The following is a 5,268-nucleotide window of genomic DNA, read 5'->3' as shown; positions in this document are numbered from 1 at the left end:
TTTTGGAATTCATCACAGATGTATGATTTGTGATGATGATCTGTGAATAGTGATTTACAATGTCTTTATGGTCAGTAGGGTTTATTTATTCATCTATTTTTTGTATTTATTTATTCATTTAATCAATGTTTTTATGTATTTCTTTCTTTTAATTTACTTCTTTTAATGTATTTTTTAAGGTATTTATTTGTTAATGTCTTTATGGTCAGTTGGGTTGATTTATTTATCTATTTTATATTTTTTTGAATATTGTTTTGTATTTATTTATTTTATGTTTGTATTTTTTATCTTTTAATTTATTTAGTTTAAGGTATTTATTTATTAATGTCTTTATGGTCAATTGGGTTTATTTATTTATCTATTCTTTTGAATACTTTTTTGTATTTATTTATTTGTATGTTTTTCTTTTTTTTCTTCTTTTAATTTACTTCTTTTTATGTATTCATTTATTATTTTATTTATTTAGATTCATGTAATTTCATCTGTTTATATATTTTCAACTCGGTGGTTGCTCTTTTGGGTTTCTCTTTCTTTATGAGTCTTAAAATTCCTTGGTGGTGTGTACCTTTCCACTAATGCTTGCGGTGCCCTGTAAAGCATTATACATGATGAAACTAAATAAAGTTCATTTCTCATCATTTCTTTTCCATGTATTTTAATAAAACTCACTCACCTTCCTTTCGTCTTCTTTCATTGACTGATTTGTCTTTTCCGCCGACTCATTCATCATTTCATTCATTAATTCTGTCCCTCTATACTTAAGTGGCTGACACTCTTTAAGGTTATGTTAGGTTACACGAGGTTATCAAACTATTTAATTCTGCCTTTTATTCATGAATTAATTCAACAGGACAGAAAAGCTTCTTACCAGCTCAGGGGGAAGATAGAGAGGTCGGCACTCTGACGGGAAAAATGTCTTTCAGTTGGATTTTCATCATGAAAGCTCCTGAAATTCATCAGGTGTTTAACATGTCTAATACCTGGGCCACTGAAAATGATCAATTGTGATTGGCTGTAAGGCATGGATTAACTTTTAGTAACTGTAGAGTATAACTGGACACCTATACATATACAGGTGTTTGTTTACTGTTCTAAATGAATGCTGTAGGATTAAACTGGAGGGGAAGAGTCTGTAGCTGACATTATTTGTGTAGCCAATTAAAACCCAAACAGATAAATAAATAGCAGCTCGGTGAGAATTACACAAAATACATTTTAAAGGAGATGATGATTGCGTGAATCTGAACGTCTGAATCAACTAACGGTCGGAGGAGGAAGGAGACAACTTTTAAAATAGCTGCAGCCTGGAGGTCGGAGAGGACATGTGACCAAAACTGAACAGAGTTTTCAGTGGCCGTGGTATAAACACACATAAACCTGTGGAGAAATCACAGTTTTAGGTGAGAGTGAAAGAGGGAACAAAATAATCCCTACTCAAGGTCTACCTACTATCTTTTTTACAGAGCTTAAGACTGTTTTCGGTGGCTTGCATGACTTTTCCTCCACAAATCTGCACAGTGTTGCTGAAAAGGGAAACTAATGTTTGGTAAATTAACTCTATAATGCAAATAATTGTCTCACTCTTCTGTTTTCTTAATCTATCTGGAGCTTTAGTCAAGAATTTTGCCAGTGCAGTAGAAACATTTGAACCTATTTCCAAAACAAAACAACTGAAGTATTTTCTAAAATCAGTTTTTTCTTTTTAATTGCATCTCATGGTCTTCATCAGCAGATGAGGTTGTCTCAGGTGTCATTATCTGGCTCAAGTGTGCTCAGGTACATTTGTCTTGGTTTGAATGCCTTTTATTCTTTCCTATTTTCAAATATAGACAAGAATGTCAAGACAAAATATACTTAATGCACTGACATACAGTATTAACAGAAAAGGAAGTTTAAAGACTCCGTTAAAAGATTTCTGCAGTGGGATGAATAAAGACTAAAAAAACATTATCCACACATGTGACTCCAGCAGACCTGACTGACCTCCAGACTGTCTGAAAGACTGATGGACTTCCAGACAACGTGAAGAGTCAAAGCATCTCTCTGAAATACACCAACACACACACACAATTAGAATTGCCACTGTGTGTCACCTTACCTGAGTTTGTGGCTTCTCTGTCAGATGTTTCTGCTGAGGCGTGGAGGATCTGGTCACCTCCATGGCTCACTCAGGGCTGGTCGGAGGTCTGCTGCTGTCACTCTGATCGCTGCTTCAACTTCTGAGACTCTAGAACAATAATAAACTGTGTGAGGTCTCAGTAATATTCTACCCTCTAAAGCTGCAGCAGGCAATTTTGCACACTGATAGCTCCAAATAATACGTTTAGACATGTTTTATAATACACCGAATTCCTGTAATACATTAACAAGTTAAATTCTCAATGTCATAGTGGAAAAATCATGAAAGGAAATATACTGCATTCAACACATGTTACTGAAATAAAAGTAAATAAGTATTACCAGTAAAATATATTGAAGTATGAGATATGACACTGCTTACTGTGAAGAAGAGTATAGCTGGGTCTCACCTGGTATCTCCAGTTTTGGGGATTTTTTAGATCAGTTGAAGAAAGAAACCTCAAAGAGCATGTTGCTGAAACAGACATCAGATTATAATCCTCAACGGCAAAAACAAGAAAATAAATAACAATTAAGACTGTAACTTTGGAAGATATCCACTTGAGTTGACTAAATAAACTTTAAAATGTATCATTGCACCAAATTGTGGATTTTGTTCCCCATCACTTGCATTGAATTATCATTAATGGTGAGTATGAACAGGAGAAATGATTACAGCAAGTAAACCTGTTTCCATATGGGCATGTGAGTAGCCTATTGTTTCAAAAATATATAAAAAAAACTGTGAACTTTTCCTTTTTCTCCTGACTTTCACATAAAGTCTGACAGCTTCTGCCTCTTGCTCCTGTAGTTCTAGGGAAGAGAGTGAGGAGACAGTAGAGCAGCTGTGATCCTGAGGTTTATTTCAGGAGTTACAGCCTCATTCTGATCAGCAACAAGGTAGAGGTTCAACTTCATCCCCAATGTCACTCTGACAGGATACACAAGCCTTTACATATATTAGTTTAAAAATGTGACAAATCAGAAATGTTAACAATCATTGCTAATATCCTATCCTGTAGATGAAACCTTATGGACAAAGAAATGTAGTTTTTTTTTCTCACCAGCTGAGCGCTCTCAGAGTTTCTGTGGTTTCCTCCTCGGTACAGAGGCAGTGAACTGGACCCTCAGGAGTCGTTTGTTTTGGTTTCAGCAGCCTGACGTGCGGCCTAAATGCAGCTTCAGAGGCCTTTTCACAGCAGCGGGGGGGGGCGAGCAGCCGGGCGACGCTGTGAGCACAAAACAAAGAGTATCGATTCCACCGGACTCAAGTGTGGGATCAATCGCCATGGCATTTACTGTGAGCTCTGTGATGCCCCATGAGGCTGTCTGTGTGTGTGTGTCTGTGTGTGTGTGTGTGTGTGTGTGTGTGTTAGTATGTGTGAACGTCATCATTCATGTCAGGATGCTTCAGTGATTCGTGATGACAACACACAGCGCTGGTGTGTGAAGGTTGAACAAAGCAGCAGCCTTTATAATGCCACATGGAGGAAGTTCACATTCAACAGATACAACCCAGAAACATGCTGTAATGCCTCCGGACACGGCTGTCGCAGGCGTGGAGGCATTACCACCAGATCTGGTGACGGAGGGCGTCTCAACACTTTCAACTCATTCCCTATGGAAAGCAGAGGAAGCAGTCACCCAGTGCATGGTGGGAGTGTTGCAGGAAGTTGGAGAGGGTCTGAATTTGCATACAGTTAAATCTCTCCACTTTATGCAAAGGAGCCCATCCAGCGCTATGCATCCAGCGCTATGCATCCGGCGGTACGCATCCGGTGCTACGCATCCGGCGCTACGCATCCGGCTCACCAAACTTGGACCAAGCTGTGAAACTAGGCAATCTACTAGTTCTAAAATGAAACGAGATTCAGCAGTGACATCGCCTATTTCTGGCTTAAAATGTTTCCAGAAGTAAATTTTGGTGGATTGTCTACACGAAGTAACAGAACGTTTATGAGCAGGCCGCCATGTTGTTTCCTGTTTGAAACGGGAAGCAGAAAACCAGGAAATCAGGTGCATTAGGGTTACCACGATAGGGTCCGTCACCGCTTCAACGGCCAGTTGAGTGGAGCAGCGTGTCCCCTAGTGTCCTCGCCGGACCTGGTGGACATGTAGAGTCATAAAATGAACATTATAGCTGCTGCACAGCTGCGGGTCGGGGCCGGGCATTTTGGGAAAGAAGAAGAAGAGGAGGAAGATGAAAAAAAGGAAGAGGAGGAAGACAAAGAAAAGTACAGGACAGTCCATCATCATTAATCCTTAAGGCATTAGCATGTTCACTGCCCTGATTGGGTAGTCTCTTATGGATTGGGTAGTCTCCTTAAGGCATTAGCATGTTCATTAGCATGTTCACTGCCCTGATTGGGTAGTCTCTTATGGATTGATTGGTCCATAAGAGACAAACTGATGTTTAAAAATGCATGATTTCCATTGACTGCATGGTTCACATGAGGACAGAATTGAAAATACTGTCAAAAATACAGTTTTATTTACCACAAATTTACCACACGACCTCCATGACCTCAAAATGTTGTCATTTATTTTCATGAGCATTGGAGCTTTATTAAAGGTCACATATTATGCAAAATGCACTTTTCCATGTCTTTTAAACATCAATATCTGTCCCCAGTGTGTCTACAGGCCACCATAGCATCATAAAAGACCATCCTCTCTCTTTTTCTCCTCCTCCGTTTGTCCGGAAATGGGTGCAGAAAAAAAATTCGCTTTTTTCCTAGTCTTCTGACGTCATTAGGCAGAAATGCAAGCCATATATGGCTTTCCTGTTTCCAGTGAAACAGAACAGCACCCCCCTCACCCCATACCCCGGCTTGGTAACCCCGCCCACGGAGTAGCCGGCTCAGCAAGCTGCGTCCGCCATTGTTATTTCGACTGTTTACTAGTAAACATGCTGAAAGGAAAACCCGCTTGTTCTGTTGTTGGCTGCAATACTCCACACAAAAGCTTGCACCATGTACTCCCATCATCTAAATATAACATGTTCATTCACAAAGGCTTTATGTAATTACACTGTTTAAACAGATGATATTTATATATTATATATATATTTGATGTCATGCATGTAGCAGAATACAGGTAGTAAATAGTGACTTGTAAGCAACACAACACATTTCTGTTTCACAGTCAAAC

The 5,268-nt window shown here is 39.0% G+C and overlaps 1 long non-coding RNA gene across 1 annotated transcript; it reads right to left on the bottom strand.

Annotated features, from left to right (window-relative positions):
• Positions 1 to 1,691: 1,691 nt before the first annotated feature.
• On the bottom strand, positions 1,692 to 4,407 carry LOC141754700 (uncharacterized). The gene is made up of 5 exons (XR_012590703.1): positions 4,150 to 4,407; positions 3,183 to 3,347; positions 2,529 to 2,593; positions 2,099 to 2,225; positions 1,692 to 1,813 (listed from the first exon to the last, which is right to left on the bottom strand). It is a non-coding gene; the product is annotated as an uncharacterized LOC141754700 (long non-coding RNA).
• Positions 4,408 to 5,268: the final 861 nt, after the last annotated feature.

The sequence above is a fragment of the Sebastes fasciatus genome, chromosome 17, assembly GCF_043250625.1.
Source record: "Sebastes fasciatus isolate fSebFas1 chromosome 17, fSebFas1.pri, whole genome shotgun sequence".
Classification (NCBI taxonomy): domain Eukaryota; kingdom Metazoa; phylum Chordata; class Actinopteri; order Perciformes; family Sebastidae; genus Sebastes; species Sebastes fasciatus.
This window is presented reverse-complemented; position numbering and strand designations above follow the sequence as displayed.